Source organism: Spinacia oleracea, chromosome 4 (genome assembly GCF_020520425.1).
Source record: "Spinacia oleracea cultivar Varoflay chromosome 4, BTI_SOV_V1, whole genome shotgun sequence".
NCBI lineage: Eukaryota > Viridiplantae > Streptophyta > Magnoliopsida > Caryophyllales > Amaranthaceae > Spinacia > Spinacia oleracea.
Genome location: NC_079490.1, coordinates 178,932,332 through 178,952,618, shown reverse-complemented (window position 1 = coordinate 178,952,618; position 20,287 = coordinate 178,932,332). Strand labels below are relative to the sequence as shown.

Sequence of the window (20,287 nt, the reverse complement as noted above, 5' to 3'; positions counted from 1 at the left end):
TTCCGATACGAACAATATTTAATATTTCCGATTCCGGAATTAATTTCCGTTTCGAACAAATATTTAATATTTCCGTTTCCGGAATTATTTTCCGATTCCGGCAATATTTCCGATTCTGACAATATTTCCGTTTCCGGTAATATTTCCGATTCTGGTAATATTTCCATTTCCAATAATATTTTCCGATACGTACCATGTTTCCGTTTCCGGCAACATCTACGACTTGGATAATATTCATATTTCCGATACGATCCATATTTCCGTTTCCGGCAATATCATCGTTTCCGGAGTATTCATTTCTTGCCTGTGACGATCTTAGCTCCCACTGAAACCAAGATCCGTCGGTTCCGAATATTCATAGATGGAGTATTTAATGCCATTAAATACTTGATCCGTTTACGTACTATTTGTGTGACCCTACGGGTTCAGTCAAGAGTAAGCTGTGGATTAATATCATTAATTCCACTTGAACTGAAGCGGCCTCTAGCTAGGCATTCAGCTCACTTGATCTCACTGAATTATTAACTTGTTAATTAATACTGAACCGCATTTATTAGACTTAACATAGAATGCATACTTGGACCAAGGGCATTATTTCCTTCATGAACAAATGTTCAAATCATTTTAATTATATATATAACATTCGAAATAATTCAGTATTCCTAAAGAAAATCTTAGTAGACCAAAAAGGATATCCAGTTTGGAATATATGATCATTTTCCAAAAAGATATTGAATATTCTGCTATAATCAATTGAACATTTTGCATAAGATAGTTATCATGAGTTCTCAAGACTTAATTTATTTTACAGAGGAATACAAAAATCAGTGGACCAAAATGAATATCTAGCTTAAACAATATGAACATTTTACACATAAATTGAACATCTAACATAAGATTAGAAAAACTCAACAAAAGTTCATCACATTTACATTATTATAATAATATTTAAATTAATTGACATTCCCAATCCAAATTTTAATCATCAATAAGATTATTGTTAAATATCTATGAATATGAACAATGTATCATTAATTTGTATTTGTATTGTATCAAATGTCAAAAACGGCACATTCGCAAATTAAATAGAAATAGATATTCAAAAACATAAAAATTACTTACTGGAATGTGTCTATTTGCTTTTCAGCTTCAATTTCCTTCTCAATTTCGTATTTTCCAGTTCTGTGATCAAAAAACCAATAGTTAGAGTTTGGTTAAATCATCACGCAACGAAAATGAACATTAAATTAAAAACGATTGAACATTAACATAAAATTGATTGAACATATGTAAATTAAAATGAATTTATCTACGAAAACTTAAAATAACTTACTCCTTCATGTCTGGTTGCTTTGCATTCCCGATTTTTTGCTCTTCACTAGATCTTCCAGTCCTATAGCCAAAAAATCAGAAGTTAGGGTTTGCTAACATCATAAACCAAAAAATTGACCATTATAATGAAATTATTTGAACATTATAAAGAAAAATACTGAAAATAACTGAATTAAACAAATATTTAAGTAATAAAACAGTTGCATGTTCGAAATCTGAAATTAAATTACATACGTTTCCTTTTTTTCTTTCGGCATCTTCGTTTTTCTGAAATAGAACGAAAATAAGCAAAATTAGATTTCATTTTAGTTCGAAAATAAAATCGAAACATCAGAATCAATTGTAATTACTTACTTTTTGCTTTTCGGTGGATTTTGAAGCTTGTTCATGTCAATTTCGTCACGAACATCCATTTTTCTCTTCTTTTTTCAGTAAAAAGAAGTCACAGATTTCTTCTCTTGATATTTTGTGGAAATTCAGCTTTAATAATGAAGATTAGTAGCGGTTTGAAGAGAGAGAAAGTTGATTGAGGTGGTTGCAGGAAGTTTAATGGCGGTTTTAAGAGAGAGAAAACAACGAAGTAGAAGAGTTGGCAGAGGAGAGAGAAAATTTTTTGCGTGCTGAGAATTTGAAAGGTTTTCGAAATGAATTTCCTCTTTTTTTTTTTGTATTTATAGGCGATTCTTGCGCGAAATTTATTCCCATCACGTGCCACAATATTTGCTTGCCCGCGCGTGGGTTCCACGCGCCTAACAATGGCAGGGGGTACAGCCAAGTTGGCTGTACCTGGGTATTTTACCCAAACGACGTTGCGCGTCGTTTTGGGCAGGGGGTACAGCCATCTTGGCTGTACCTGGGTATAGCAATTAGGGATATAAGTTGTATAGTCACATAACTCACATCTAGGGATGGCAATAGATCCAAGACCCGATCCAGATCCTGTTGAATCCAGTCCATTTTTAAGGGTCTGGGTCCAAAAAAAATTAGACCCTATGGATCTGGGACGGATCTAGGTCTTTGTTCAATGGGGCGGGTCTGGGTCCGGATCCAATAATTAAAGATCCAGATCCGGTCCAGATCCGACCCACAGACCCATATATATAAATTTTTTTATAAAATATTAGAATTTAAATATAATTCAATCTTTACGTGCTAAACTTTATTCAGTTCTTATGATACTAAACTATTTAAAAATTATTTGACGTGACATATACATAATAATATTAGAAACTTTAAATACTTATTGTATTACAGGGTTAATATGATTTTTTTTCCTAAACATAATTAACGAATATTCCATATTTAGCGGTTTTATTAAAGAAACGTTACGTTTACATACAAAAAATTGGCCAAAAAATTATGTAATATAAGAAAAATGAGGGACAAATTTTTTTGGAAAAGAAATACGCTTAGACCCATTTAGGATCCAGATCCGACCCTAGACCCATTAGACCCAGTGGATCTGGGTCTGGATCTGATTTTTTTAGACCCAGCGGATCTGGATCGGATCTAGATCCACCTCTTAAAAAGCAGGTCTGGGTCTGAATCCTGTCAGACCCGGTCCAAATCCGACCCATCGCCATCCCTACTCACATCTCTGGTTGATAGGGTGTGCAGGTCTCATGACTCATTATCCATTCTTTTTCCATTTATATTTTGACTCGTTGATGATTTTAGGTGTTGTCTATGGAGGTTTTACATATCCATGTGGATAGTTTTGGCGCATTAATTTAGTTTGTGGGAATGTTGACGCATTTCATTATTTATAATGTTGGCTATTACATATATGCAGAGTAGCACTTAATTAAAGTCATGTTATGTTGGATTGAACGACTGTATCGAACTAAACTAAACTGGATTGAACTAAACTTATTTAAATAGATTTGTTGAATTGGAATTTTGAAAAAATAAGTTAAAGAGAACATGTTCTCTGACTAGGGCTGAGCAAAACTATCCGAAATACCAAAAACTCGAAACCTGAACCGGTATCCTATCAGATCCACCCGAACCAAAATGGTTGTCGGTTCGGCTACCCGATCGAAATTTGGGAATTGGATATGGTTACGGATATTGTTTTATAAATAATGGGTACCCGATAACGATCCGATAAGCCATTTTTTAAGTTTTTCTCAATTTAAATATTTTTTCACAAGAGCTTAAAATCGTAAATGTATAATTTTAGTAATTTGTAATTTCATTAGTAATGTAGTCAAAATCATGTGCTAATGTTGGTATTTAGTGTTCTATTTTTTCTAATTGGATATCATAACGGGTACCCTGTATCCGATTCGAAAGTTTGGGTTCCCGAAGTACGGATACCTGAACTTAACGGTTCGGTTCATGGATATCATTTTTTTCATTATTGATTATCGGTTACCCGATCCGATAATGGTATTGGTTCGTGTACCCAACCCATGCTCACCCCTACTTTTTAGGGCATTGTGAAATATCTAACAAACTCAAAAGCATTTCAGTAACTTCATTAGTTTAGGCCCTGTTCTGTTCACCTCATTTCCACTTATTTCAGGAAAAATAAGTTCAGATAAGTTCAGATAAAATAAGTTCTGGAAAAATAAGGGTTGGCCAAATATAATTTATAACTAAAATAAGTTTTGATAAGTTCTAATAAGTTCAGATAAGTCCAGATAACTTCTGTTAAGTTCAGATAAATTCAGATAAGATACTTGGAAATCAAGTGAATAGAACGCAGTCTAATAGGCCAACTCATATAGTGATGGTCGTCCAACCGTCCAACGCCTTGTTCCTTCGAAACAAAGATAAAATCGATCATAGAAATAACATATATGCATCTAGTGCCCACAACATTTCATCAAAATTGAATATTTTTGTTGAAATTAGGTGATATATAGGTGGTATGATTTTACAAACGTGGATAGTTTATCATTCACCAGTTTAACTATATATGATATATATATGCAATGGACTCAATTATTTCGTGTGCAATCTACCTCAATGTAGAGCTAATCCAGCAACACAAATAATTTATCCAAAAGAAGGGAAGTTTGGATTGAGAAGGTGAGACAAACGTGTGCAATTATTAAAGAAGAGCAAATAAAGGAGTGTGCCTGATCCACCATGTGACTATATGGTCCTTCCTCCATAACTGCAATGTTTATAGTGTCTTTCGTTTTCCATAAATATCGTACCGTTTTGGATATCAATTACGACTGGTTTTAAATCGGGCCGGATCTGTTGATTCCGGTCCGGCCTTCGATCCTTTAAATTTTGTTTTTCGGATTTTCGGTCCTGTCTGGTACTGTCCTGTCCAAACCCAGAATTTTCCGGTCCAAACCGGTTGATCCGATTTAAATCAATTAAATAATTTTTCTTTAAAGCTCTAAAATCATGTACTCCGTATTATTTTCTTTTGTTTTCCTATTCTTTAATTTTCTGTATGAATCTCTAATCTCTTGAGAATGGAGAATTAAAATGTGAAAGATTTTCTAACTATATTTCTTTCGAAAATAAATAACCTCGAAAACTATATAGAGGCATATTCAATAATTTTGGTCAATCTGATTTAAACCTGGATCGGACCGAGAAAAAGCGGTCCTACCTTTATTATCCCCAGAGCGAGTCTTCCCTATTTTTTTGACAGTGGTATTTTTGTATGCAGGTTGTAACTAACTCGGTTAATTAAAGTAAAGAGGGTGTTATTCAAAACAAAGCATGTACAAGTAATATAAATAAAGTAAGTTCAGAAAAAATAAGTTCATGAAAACAAAAATTATACTTAAATGTAAAAATTGAATACATTCAAATAAGAAGTGAAAAGAACGCACACATAGTTTGTTTTTATAAAATCTCCACCAACCTTGGCTTGAAATATATCAAAGCCAGCGCATTTTTGTGACGGAGTAAGTGTTTTACAAGTGGAGTGTCCATAGATGCAGACTTATTCATATTAGTACTACAAAAAGTATACTACCTCCGTTTCATAAAAAATTTTACAGTTATTATTTGCACGGACTCCAATGCAATATTAAACTACTAATATATCCAATTTTGTATGTGAAAAAATTATAAAAAGTTGATATTCTGAAAATGCATACCGAAACCAATCTAACAAGATCTTACATGTAACGTTTTGATGTATACAATAGTGAGAATTTACGGTCAAAGTTTTCATACTTTGGACACATTTTCCAAAGCGTAAAGAACTTTCAGAAACGGATGTAGTATGTAAGAGCGAGTGTAGAAGATGATATTTTCTCAGGATATATATAGACAGCAATACAAGATACGGACTAATCCGGATTCGAGTATAAAACTTAAACGGTATCTCTGCATGCAGCATCACTGATTGTGTGACTCAAATCATTGTTACACAATCTCCGCTTACTTTGGTAGAATATGTCTTTGAATCGATCAAATCTCATTTGAATAATTTAGTATGGAGATTTTGGACTAGGATTATTTGTTTGGATAATTATTTTGGGTCTTTTTCCCCATCTGTTTAGAGTTTACTATATAAAATCTTTAGGTCATAACTAATTGTATTGAATATGTATTCGTCAATATAAATAAAAATATCGTTAAGACTTAAAAGAGGGTCGGGACAAAACGATCGAGGGCATGATTGACACGAGAAATACCAAATTCACGACCATTATACACATGTTAAACATTAATGTTTTCTTCATAATTAATTATTTTGTATATGGAGGGAGTTTATAATTAATGCTCTGTTTGATAGGGTGTAAAACGCTTTTATGTAAAATAATTTTCTCTCATTTTCAATTATTTTACGTTTTTTGGTTTGGCAATGAATGGAAAACAATTGTCTAGAACTCTCTAACTCAAAGATGGAGAAGCCTTTTCCATTTGAAAGGGAGGAAACCACTTTGTCGCCTTTTTGTCCTTACCTCCCTATCCCTTCTTCCCTAATCCTCCGATCTTCATCATCTTTTCTCATTTTTCTTTAAAGAACCAAATAAAGGAACACTAGTTTAAAATTGTGTTTCCCTTAAAAAATATTTTCTATAAAAAAACATTTTACACTGAAATATATTACATCAAACCAAACGAAGCCTATATATAATGATTTTTCTCACCAGTTGTCAATTAATTTTACGATGGAATAGTGATTATAGTGCATACTTTTGATCTCCTTTCTCTCCATTATCAAATTAAGAGTGCGCGCTTTACCTTGGAAAACCACATTAACCCACTTATTTAAAGGCAACAAACACAAACACAAACACACACACACCCCAACCCCACACCCCAACCCCACACCCCCAGCCCCAATCATTTCTAATTGGCAAAGAAAAGAGTACAAAGTTTACACATTAGACATTTGATATTACACCGTACCTATGAAATATGAATCAGGGATGAATGACCCATATGTCTCATACTCTCATTCTGCTTTTTGATTTATTCATAACTCATGCCATTTGACATATCAATTGGATGATAACATAGAAACTTTGATTATTGTGAATATTCTTGTCCCCTTATATGCTAAGTAGTATACACCAGTTGTAGGAAGTATGACTAATAACAACAATAATTAGAGTGAGTTTATCTGTAACTATGTCGTGGTGTGATACCAATTACTGCTCTAAAGTCGAATTTGCCCCACTAAGTACACGCGGACTCAAGTTTGGCTTGAAACCTTTCCATAACTCAAATGGGGTTTTATCTAACTTGTTATGGGGAACACGATTAAGCACATATATATCAAGCAGAAAGAATGGCTCACCCCACATGTTAGTAGGCATATCTGAACTAATAAGCATAACATTCATCATATCCTTAAGGGTTCTATTTTTCCACTTAGCTATTCCATTTTGTCCGGGGGTATAAGGAGATGTAACCTCATAAATAGTACCATTAGTTTCACAAAATTTCTTAATAACCAAGGCTAGAGAGAAGGTCAACGACTTGTTATTAGAGAACTAAAAATATGAGCCATTCGACCTAGTAGGCTAGTATGAGCGGGATTAGGAGGGATGGTTGGGGGCAACCATAGTCTCCCCCTTGGTATGTTTAAAAATTAAATATGCCTCAAGTGACGTTTACCTTGAAAGTTAGAGTTATTGTGGGTACAATATAGGAATCTTGTCTTCCTTACTTTTATACTTGGTTTTTTTTTTTTAATTTTACTTTTGTTTTACATTGTTATTAAATTGTATTTTAATGCCCGCTTTGTATAATTTATGGTTCGGCTCCTGAATGCGTGCGAGTTACGACGTTTAACTACTACGAGGACTACATTTTTGGTATTCTTTTGATTTTTCTGTGTTATCTCCTTAATTAGTGAGATTTTACCGTTATTTCGTATTTTATTGGGATATCTTATTGAATTTTTTTTTCTTCTTTCTCTGATATTCAGTAATTATATATGCAATTGGAATTGGAATTTTTTTGGTGTGAAATTACGTGATTGGGATTGTAATCTTTTATAATAGAATAATTTTGGCAATTGTAATAATTTTGACAATGGTTTGATATTATTTTTTTAATAGTCTGATTGTCAGTAATGTAAGATGATAAGATTATAGGTGGATTTTCCCTAATTTTCAATTCTTTCCTAATTTTAAGATTCTCAATCAAAATTAGTTTTCTCAATCAAAGATTGTATGACTGTCAGTTACCTAGTTTGTTTTAGGCGTTCATTTTATGTGTTTACTGATTTGTTACTGCATGTAATAAATAATTAGGTTTGTAATTGAATTAAATAATAAAATAGTTTATATATATTCTATAAGGGGACACCAAAGTGCAATTACTAAATTAACCTCAAATGTTTCCTTATAGAATACTAATCTTATATGCACGTGATGCGTGCAAATATAAGAAACAGATTTGTGTTATTTACATTTAAACATGAAATAATATGTAAAAGATATAATATAAATGTAATGCATGCGAATATAAGAAACATATAAGTTAGATATAGCCGAACGCATATAAACAGATTGAGTAAAATGGTAAATTTTTTATTTTAGGTGCTAGATTGATTAAAATGGTAGTGCAAGCAAGGGTATACTAGTGGAAAAAGGGTCATTTGCATCGCACTTTTAAGCATATTTGCGTCGCACATCGTGCGTGGCAAAAGCTCTCGACGCAAATGACTAAAAGTCATTTGCGTCGCACATTTGTGCGACGCAAATGACCCTTATTTGCGTCGCACAATTAGCAAATGTGCGTGGCAAATAACTTTTCAGGCACCATGTTCAAAAGTCATTTGCCACGCACATTAGCTAAATGTGCGACGCAAATGACTTTTAGGCGCCAAAAAAAAAGTCATTTGCCACGCACATTAGCTTAATGTGCGACGCAAATGACAATTTTAGCGCCAAAAAATTAAGTCATTTGCCTCGCACATTGAGCTAACGTGCGTTGCAAATGACTTATTTTTTTAAAAAAAAATTCGTTTTTTAATATTTTAGTTGGAAATTCCGACATGATCGTCTTTGAAATTAGACGCTTCATCCCAATACCGGGAATACATTTATAAATAATACCTGTCACAAAAGTTTACAACGTAATTAACCGTTCCCAATAAAAGGCAATTAAATTCGTCATAGATCAACCAACATGTTACAACAAACATAAAATTATTACAACAAAGGTACGTAGCTAGCTAGAGATCAAGTTCATATTACAAATTAAGCTAAAAATTCGACATTGTTGTTCATGAAGTAATCTGCCCAAAAATCTTTCACCTCATTAATCTCCTCCGGTGAATAAGGCAATGTTCTTGAAAAATCCTAAAAAAGTGTAAATAATTCAATTTATCAACGATCGATCAATATAATAGTTTTGTGTACTTCAATTTTATTAATTATATAAAGTACGTAGTTTATGAGAACATACCTTAGTAAGATCTTGACTATTACCATGCTTCATTATTATGTCGTACATAAAACGCATGACGTAGTAGCCACAATCTAGTGATCCCGGTTGTTGAGCACACTAAATGCATTAAAATAAATAACACAAGTAAAATTTCTATCACATTGTATGTTATAATTTTGAAAAACTTGCTTCTTAGGTAAATAATAAACTAATTTTACCTGTGCTGGAATCCATGTTAATTTAGTTCCCTTAGATTGTCCACCTAGTCTCTTGTAACTCCGAAAAGCACTACACATTCGATAAAATATGTAATTATATATACTTTGTTTACACATGTAAATGCAAAGAATATTTTACATGTAAGGGAAATTATATACTTTGTTTACACATGTAAATGCAATTATTATACGTAGTAGCCACATTTAAGGCTAATTGAGTCGTTCTAGGTCATTTTTAGGCAAAATGATGTTTTCGAACCCAACTTTGAACTAAAGAACCTAAGAATGTTTTCAAACTTATTACACGTCTCATATGCATAGTTATAACTTTCTAAGGCTCTTTACAATCTATTATTTCACATTTAAGGCTAATTGGGTCGTTCTAGGTCATTTTTAGGCAAAAATGATGTTTTCGAACCCAACTTTGAACCAAAGAACCTAAGGAATGTTTTCAAACTTATTCTACGTTTAATATGCTTATTTACAAATTTCTAAGGCTCTTTACAATCTATTATTTCACATTATTTCAGTTCTGACCAGTTCTGTGCACTGATCTGCACAGCTCAGATCAGAACTGTGCAGATCAGTGCACAGAACTGGTCAGAACTCATTGATCTGCACAGCTCTTCATTCGCGTATTTACATGCTCAATTGCACTAAAACGCCCAAGGGTTTTGCAACATTTTGGAACAGAAAGAAAAATAAAGGACACCATCAAAATATTGCAATGTAGGGACCGTAACTTAGAAACAGTCACCCAATCTCACAAAACTCTTCTCTCAATCATGCATGCTGTCATTATTTTGATTCTAACCCAAACCATATGCATAGTTATAACTTTCTAAGCCTCGTACTAATCTATTATTCCACATTTAAGGGTAATTGGGTCGTTATAGTACATATTTAGGCAAAAATGACGTTTTCGAACCCAACCTTTAACTAAACAACTTAAGGAATGTTTTCAATCTTATTACATGTCTCATATGCATAGTTATAACTTTCTAAGCCTCGTACTAATCTATTATTCCACATTTAAGGGTAATTGGGTCGTTATAGTACATATTTAGGCAAAAATGACGTTTTCGAACCAAACTTTTAACTAAAGAACCTAAGGAATGTTTTCAATCTTATTACATGTCTCATATGCATAGTTATAATTTTCTAAGACTCGTACTAATCTATTATTCCACATTTAAGGCTAATTGGGTCGTTATAGTACATATTTAGGCAAAAATGACGTTTTCGAACCCAACTTTTAACTAAAGAATCTAAGGAATGTTTTCAATCTTATTACATGTCTCATATGCATAGTCATAACATTCTAAGACTCGTACTAATCTATTATTCCACATTTAAGGCTAATTGGGTCGTTATAGTACATATTTAGGCAAAAATGACGTTTTCGAACCCAACCTTTAACTAAACAACTTAAGGAATGTTTTCAATCTTATTACATGTCTCATATGCATATTTATAACTTTCTAAGCCTCGTACTAATCTATTATTCCACATTTAAGGGTAATTGGGTCGTTATAGTACATATTTAGGCAAAAATGACGTTTTCGAACCCAACTTTTAACTAAAGAACCTAAGGAATGTTTTCAATCTTATTACATGTCTCATATGCATAGTTATAACTTTCTAAGACTCGTACTAATCTATCATTCCACATTTAAGGCTAATTGGGTCGTTATAGTACATATTTAGGCAAAAATGACGTTTTCGAACCCAACCTTTAACTAAACAACTTAAGGAATGTTTTCAATCTTATTACATGTCTCATATGCATAGTTATAACTTTCTAAGCCTCGTACTAATCTATTATTCCACATTTAAGGCTAATTGGGTCGTTATAGTACATATTTAGGCAAAAATGACGTTTTCGAACCCAACTTTTAACTAAAGAACCTAAGGAATGTTTTCAATCTTATTACATGTCTCATATGCATATTTATAACTTTCTAAGACTCGTACTAATCTATTATTCCACATTTAAGGCTAATTGGGTCGTTATAGTACATATTTAGGCAAAAATGACGTTTTCGAACCCAACTTTTAACTAAAGAATCTAAGGAATGTTTTCAATCTTATTACATGTCTCATATGCATAGTTATAACTTTCTAATACTCGTACTAATCTATTATTCCACATTTAAGGCTAATTGGGTCGTTATAGTACATATTTAGGCAAAAATGACATTTTCGAACCCAACTTTTAACTAATCTACAAATTAACTTGGTGAAAAAAATAGTTGCCAAAATAGTACCTATCTCACTATTTCTCTTTTTCAACATAAAATCCTTCATCATGATCTCGGCGCGTATAACTCATGTCAACATCGTCAATCATTTGAGGGATATGCCAGGAGGAAGGTGGAATCTCATTAAACTGCTCATCATACTCTTCTTCATCATCTACATCCTCAACGCCAAGTATTCTTCTTTTGCCTTCCAGAACAACTGACCAACTACGATCGGCAGGGTCAACCATGTAAAAGATTTGTTTTGCCTGTGATGCTAATATGAAAGGATCTGCAAGATGCCCAACTCGACTAAAGTTTACAAGTGTCAGGTACCCATGTTCATCCTTTTTGACACCGCGACTAATATCAACCCACTTGCACCGGAATAGAGGAATCTTAAAAGACTTATATTCCAACTCTAATATTTCTTCAATGACTCCATAGTAAGAGTTCGTCTTATCTACAAGTGTTCTATCTTTTACACTAGCATACTCTGAAGACAAACATATTGCCGTAACACCACTATTTTGCATCGTCGTTTTGTCATCTTGTCGCTTCGTGTAAAAAGAATAGCCATTTATGTCGTACCCCTCATAAGATATGACTTGACATTTAGGACCATATGCCAACCATCTCACCATGTCAGATACCTCATTAGGCGTGTCGGAAAATTGATCCATCACTCGACGCTTGAACCATGTGAGGAATGAACGATTATGCTCTTTTATCAGTTGAGGACCATTTTTTGAAGGATATTGCTCTCTAAGAAAGTTCATGTGCTCAGCCACGTATGGATGGACTTCACTAAGACTTTGCACCACAAACAGCTCAACCTTACACATCATTTCAGAACCGATTGATATCCTTTTTCTGCCAATTGTACCTTGACCCCCAAGTCTCCCATCATGTCTAGACTTTGGTACTCCGACTTCTTTCAAACGTGCCATATATTGAGAAACCCATGCAGCAACTTCCTCCGCGACGGTTCGTTGGACAATACTAGCTTCAGGTTTGGTCGGATTCATCACTCTATCTTTCAAGGTACCCATTTCCCGTTCAAAGGGATACATGTACCTCATACAAACTGGCCCACAAAGCTTAATTCCACGAACAAGATGAATAATCAAATGAGGCATCATGTCAAAGAATGATGGCGGAAAATACTTTTCAAACCGACACATGGTCTCAAGTACATCGGCCTGCAAATCATCCAGTATTGTTGGATTGATCACCTTGCTACAAATTGTGTTGAAAAAGAAACACAATCTTGTAATGGTATACCTCACTTGTGGCGGCAATATCCCTCGAATTGCAACCGGCAGCAATTGTTGCATCAACACGTGACAATCATGAGATTTCATTCCAACTAATTTCAAGTCAGACATGGACACAAGTCTACGAAAATTTGAAGAGTAACCAGCAGGGACCTTTAAGCCATGCAAAGACTCACAAAAGCTAACTTTCTCCTTTTTAGACAAGGTGAAACAAGCTGGGGGAAGGTACCAGCGTTTTCCCCTTTCTTGAGGTGCCAACTCGGAGCGACCCATAGCAGCCATATCTTGTCTAACTTTAGGCCCATCCTTCGTTTTCCCTTGCATATTCAACAATGTCCCAACAATGGCATCACAAACATTTTTCTCAATATGCATTACATCCAAACAATGCCTAACTTTCAAATCTCTCCAATATGGGAGATCCCAAAAGATAGACCTCTTCTTGTAACCACCACTTGGCTGACCTTTATAAGGCTTACCAAACTCTGTCTCAATGTCTTTAACCCGTTCATAAACCTCACACGCACATAAGGGGGCAGGAGCTTCTCTCATCTCCAATTCTCCATTAAAAGCTTCCTTCTCTTTTCGAAATGGGTGATCTTCAGGAAGATACATCCGGTAATCCATGTACACATCTTTCCCACAAAATTTTAGGCGCCTCGAGACCAAATCATCATGACAAACTGGACATGCCTTCTTTCCCTTTACAGAATACCCTGACAAATTTCCATAAGCCGGGAAATCATTTATCGTACAAAAAATCATGGCACGTAAAGTGAAATTGGTTTTGGTGTATGCATCAAACATCAACACCCCTTCATCCCACAACAATTTCAAATCTTCAATGAGTGGCTCTAGATACACATCTATGTCATTTCCGGGTTGTTTAGGCCCAGAGATTAAGAGCGACAACATGATGTATCTACGCTTCATGCATAACCAAGGAGGCAAATTGTATATGGTGAGAAGAACCGGCCAAGTGCTATATTGGGTACTAAGTGTCCCAAATGGGTTCATTCCATCCGTGCAAAGACCAAGCCTGAGATTCCGAACTTCTTCCCTAAAGACCTTGTACTTTCGATCAATGTTCCTCCATTGTGGAGAATCAGCAGGATGCCTCATTAACCCATCTTTCTTCCTCCCTTCGGCATGCCACCTCAAGAGTTTTGCAGTTTTCTCTTCTGAGAAAAGGCGCTTAAATCTTGGTATAATTGGAAGATACCAAAGCACCTTAGCCGGAGAAGGTTTCTTCTTAGTTGATGTTGCATCATTCTCCACGATCTTGTAACGGGACAATCCGCATCTTGGACACTCATGCAGATTTGCATACTGCTTTCGATACAACACGCAATCATTTGGACACGCGTGTATCTTCTCATAATCCATACCCAAAGGACACATAAGCTTCTGGGCCTCATAGTTAGACCTTGGAAGTTTGTTTCCTACAGGAAGATTACCAGACGTGGCCTCCAAAAACTGTGAAAAACTCTTGTTGGTCCAACCGTTTTCCACCTTTAAGTTGAAATATTCGATGACGGTACCAAGTACAGTTTGTGTAGAACCAGGATATAACGGTGTTGCGGAAGCTTTGATTATACTATCATACATATGGGGACGCTCAACGAAATGATGGTCTTCCACATCATGCATCATATCATCTATCCTATCTTTCTCCTTTTCTTCCTCACTTTCAACACCAATATCATCCTCAATTTCATTATCATCACCATTATCACAATTATTATGCTGACTCGAGCTCGGCATACTAGAACTTGCCCCATGATCTATGCTCTCACCATGCCATGTCCACGTCGTGTAGTTACCCTTAAAACCGAGACGAACTATGTGATCAACAATATCATCAATATCCCGATACCCCCTTGAATTATTGCAATCACAACAAGGACACAGAATTAAACTTGATTCATGTTCTGATTGATGTTTCAAGGCAACCTTAATGAACTCTTGAATCCCTTGTAAGAACCTTGTAGAAAATCGTTTACTACCATACATCCAACTCCGATCCATTTTCAACCACTAAAGATAAAACAATATGACCAAATTTTGTCAAAGGTTAGAATATAAACTAGGCTATTCATATCATTATAAATCCATGGCTTCCAACAAAACCTACCATAACTAATAACAAGTTCCCATAGTACAATTCATTTCACATCACAAATTCACAAACCCGAATTTTGTAGCAAACCCAAAACATCATTTCATAACCTACACAAACCATCTCATAAACCTACACAAACCCAAAAATTCATTTCATAACCTTAATTCAATAAAACCTAAATGTAATAAACAAATAAATTCAGCAAAACCAACTATTATAATAACCTATTACAATTCATCAAAAACTACAATTAAAATTCAACAAAACCTAAATCTTAAATGTGCACAATTAAAATTCAATTAAATAATATCCACAATCATAATATATTCAATCTTAAAATTCAACTAAAATGTACAATTAAAATTCCAATCAAAATATCCAGAATTATAATTAAAATGCACAATTAAAATTCAATTAAAATTCAATTAAAATTCAATCTTAAATGTAAATAATACCTAATTAATTATTGAAGAGAGGAGAGATGTGAGAGCAACGGGACGTGCAGGGGGCGGTGGTGCAGGGGGCGGTGGTAGTAGGGGAAGTGTGCAGGGGCGGCTGTGCCGCAGCGACACTGTGCAGGGGGCGACGGAAACAGCAGCCGCGGCGACAGTACGTGACAGCGACAGAGAAGAGGGAGCAGGAGGACTTCCTTGGCCATGGGCGGTAGTGAAGCAACGACGACGGCAGTGAAGCACCGACGACGGCAGTGAACAGGGTGAAGCCGCCGGTGAAGCAGTATTGTTGTTTGTTTCGTTTGGGAGTGAAGCAGTGTTGTTGTTAATTTGTCGAGCAAAACCTAAGTCTGAAGCTTGAAAGCAATTAAGCGTGAGCGGGAAATTGAGGGAAAAAAAAAATCAAAAACACAGTGGGTCGCAGATTTACTAATCTGCGACGCAAATGACTCCTAGAGTCATTTGCGTCGCAGATTAGTAAATCTGCGACGCACTGGATTGAGTAAATTGCGTCGCAGTTTAACTAATCTGCGACGCAAATGACTCTAGGGGGCATCCTAGAGTCATTTGCCTCGCAGTTTAACAAAGCTGCGACGCAAATGACTAAATTTTATGCTAAAATTTGTCATTTGCGTCACATGTTCATAATGGCGTGGCAAATGCGGGGATGCAAATAAGCCTTTTTCCACTAGTGTTTGGGCTATTCCAATTGGGTATATTGTCATTATATTCTCTACTCTATAAATGTCGAGGATATTTTAGTAATCCGTGGGGACACCAAAAGTGTATTTAGAGATAGGTTTTTTTTTAGGGACATTTAACTCATTTTAACACAATATCTTGATTTAATTAATTTGAAGATGCATTGTTTGTATATTATACAACTTCATGTCTAAGTTCAAGATATATTCTCAGCCTCACTATTTACAAAAAATCTTGACAGAATGAAGATCTTCAACTAATTTTTAGCCTGACGCCCTGGCCCCTCTGCTTCAATTCACTTCTTTACACTATCCCTCCACATTAATTATCTCAAACAAATACTCTTGTAAGAGGGTCCGTCCCAATGGTATTTGTAAGATTGTGTAATTATCCTTGATTTGGGATATTCTCATTAATTAAATATATAGATATATAATCCTAATTAATCAATATATATAGATATATAATCCTAATTTATGAGAATTCTACGTTTAAGTAATCACACAAATAAAATTGTTACATAAAAAATCAGAATAATTAAGCACGAGGAAGACGGACAATTGGATTTGAAGTCAAGAAACAATTGACGAGATAGGCCCTTCGCATAGATGCTTGCATAATAGTAAGTCGAAGGAACATGCTGCATAACACGAACATGCCCTAAAGCAACTTTCTCACCCATAAAATGGATATTCAGCTTAACTTGTTTGGTTCGTTGATGTTGTATAGATTTGACAAATAAGTAAACAACAGATATTATATCATATTAAACAAACATGGCCTTACGAAGGGGACACTGAAGCTCCGAGAAAAGGTTATAAAAGGCAACTACGTACGCGATACCTCTATATTTTACTTATGTGCTTGAACAGGAGCATTTGCATAATTACACAAATAATATATTTCCAAAATATACGGAGATTAATGATCATATTCTCAATTAGTATCATATATTCATATCGATCTCATAACTCATAAGCAAGTTGATGATGAGAAATCTATTTAATTGGATTGGATGAGGGTTCAACATAAAACATATTAGCAGCATTCGGGTGTACCTTACATCCTTTCACATTTTCTCCTTACATATAAGGAGAAATTGTGATATGGATCATCATTTGACATAAAAACACATTTAGGTACATCCAGGTACACCAAATAATATTCAAGTTCAACCCGTAGTAGGAATTTTTAATAGATTAATTGCTTTATAAATGTGTCCCCTCCATATTATCTAAGATCCCTTTCTATCAAAATCAACATTAATCTTGATTTAAATGCTCCCCATTGAAAAGTTGAGTACATGACAGACTAATCGACTATACTCATTTTTTTTTTTGCAGGTACGTACTTCTATCGTTGTGTGCGTATCTGGTCAAAGTTTTTTAAGCTTTGATATCAAAGTGCTACGGGTCTATTGGTACTAAAATGTATGGAGTACAAAGTACTTATTAAGATTAATTTTTTTTTTTAAATACAATTTATTTTTTGATAAGTTGAGAACAATCTCTAATCAGGGCGTGTTCGGCAATAGCTTTTGGGACAGCGGGTAGCGTTTTGATCTATTCAAGACGCTACTTGTAAAAATTTGAGTGATTGGCACACTACAAAAATTTGTAAATTTTATGACAACCTAATAACTACGGGTAAAAATCCCGTAGCAGAAGGGCTTTTGCGACAGGGATAACAACCCAACAAAGACGGGAACAATCGTCACAAATGTCTTTTACGAAGGGTTAACGACAAGATTTTCCATTAACGACGGCCCCTTTTTATGACGGGTTCACGACGAAAAATCCCGTCGTTAATCAACAATTATTGGCCTTTAGCGACGGGATTTCCCGTCATTAATAGTACAATTTCTTGTAGTGGCAAGGTAGCGGTTTAGGTAGAGTTAGTGGTAGAGGTAGCGGTTGGGTAGTTTTTGTCAAACGTTAAAATTTCTAGCTTTAAAGGTACCGGGTAGCGTTTGACAAATTTATAGTGAAGTTTTAAACAATATTATAGCTTTTATTTTGTTTTACAATACCAACCGCTACTTTTACCACACACTCTATAAGTTACCTGCTACGTACTTTGACAGCTAACGGTTACCCGCTACTATTCACCGCTACCCGCTTCTCTAATTGATACCCGCTACTCAACCGCTAATTTTGCCGAACATGGAGTATAAAAGATCTTGCACGCACAAGGTATACAATAAATTTATTGTACGCTAGATAACTTTTACCTAGTTTTTGGTAACTTTTAATATGTTTTGATTAATTTTTATACTATATATAAAAATAAAATTCATAAATAAACATTTTAAAGGCTTAAATGATTAAAAAATTTACATTATTATTGATTTTGAAGAATAATTTTTTATTAAAATAATGGTTTCAGCCAATGAAATAAGATTTCTAATTTATTTTTGAATTAAAAAAATCGAGTGTCATGTGGATAATTAATTAGGTGCCACGTAAACATTTTAATTAATTAATTACTAATATATTCAACTTTCCATCAAAAAATAATATATTCAACTCCATCCAATATCCAACACTCTAATAATTAAAAAATAAATCTAAAATAAAATTCATCCAAAATCAAACACTAATCTAAAAGAAAATCAATCCAAAATCAAACGCTAATCCAATATTAGAGCGCCACGTAGGAAATCTAATGGTTTTGGCCAATGAAAAATAAGATTTTGAAATTATTTTTGAATTAAAAAGTCAAAGGCCATGTAGATAAATAATTACTCCCTCTGTATTTATTTAAGAGATACACTTGTCTTTTCCGGCCGTATTTATTTAAGAGATACACTTGCCATTTTTAGTAACTTATTAACCCCACCATCTAATTAAATAATCTATCTACACCCCACCTCCACCCCCCACTCCCTAAAATGACATGGTTTCCACTTATTTTTCTTATTAAAATATCTACTCAACCCCGGCCCACTTGTTTTATTAATTTATTTCATTTAATTCTTTTTCTTAATACCCGTGCCCGGCCAAGTGTATCTCTTAAATAAATACGAAGGGAGTAGTTGCTACGTAGATATTTTTATAATTAATTACTAATATTATGCATATACAACTTCATCCAAAATCAAACACTCTAATAGTTAAAAAAAAATCTAAAACGAAATTCAATCCAAAATTAAAAAGCTATATAATCTAATATATAAAATATAGCAGTTGATATATATATATATATATATATATATATATATATATATATGAGTTTTATTTTAAATTAACAATTTATTAGAATGCAGGCATCGCACGAGCTAAAAATAATTTGTACGTACCTGCAACTATACCCGTTTGAGGTAGCGGGTAGCGTTTTGACCTAGTTAAGACGCTAATTGTGAAATTTGTAAGTGTTTGATAAAGTAGCGATTTAGGTAGCGGTTGGGTAACTTTTGTCAAACGTTAAAATTAGTAGCGTTTAAGGTAGCGGGTAGCGTTTGACAAATTTATAATAAAGTTTTAATTAATATTTTTGCTTTTAATTTTATTTTTATAATATCAACCGCTACTTTTACCGAACACTCATATTAGTTACTGCTTTTCGACAGCTAACCGTTACCCGTTACTATTCACCGCTACTCGCTACTTTAACCGCTACCCGCTACTCAACCGCTACCCGCTACCGCTAATTTTTCCGAACAGGGTCGTAGCTTTTGATCCGGTGAATTTGTGAACAAAGTAACAATGACGGTAAATAATTACTCCCTCCGTCCCCGAATACTCGCAACGCTTCGACTGGACACGCTTGCCAATGTACAACTTTGACCACCAATATCTTTAACTGCATATTATAAAAACTTATAAAAAATTAATATTTTGAAAATATATATTAAGATGAAGCCAACAATATATTATATACTAACATTTGTTTTCATATACTTGAAATAAAATAGGGTCAAAGTGAATTATGTGAATAGTGCAAAAAGTCAAACCGTTTCAAGTATTCCGGGACAGAGGGAGTATTGGAAAAAAAAAAGGTCCCACAAAATATTGAGAAAGTAAAAAAGAAAATCCACCTAAGAAACATGCCATACATGCCAGATAAGCATAGCAGTCATCGAAGCCAGTTATAAAAACCCCACCTCTTCTTCTCT

General features: G+C 34.3%; 1 long non-coding RNA gene across 1 annotated transcript; it reads right to left on the bottom strand.

The window, feature by feature from the left end:
• Positions 1-835: 835 nt before the first annotated feature.
• Positions 836-1,752, bottom strand: LOC110801397 (uncharacterized). Its single transcript, XR_008920033.1, has 4 exons — positions 1,687-1,752; positions 1,567-1,599; positions 1,334-1,393; positions 836-1,182 (listed from the first exon to the last, which is right to left on the bottom strand). It is a non-coding gene; the product is annotated as an uncharacterized lncRNA (long non-coding RNA).
• Positions 1,753-20,287: the final 18,535 nt, after the last annotated feature.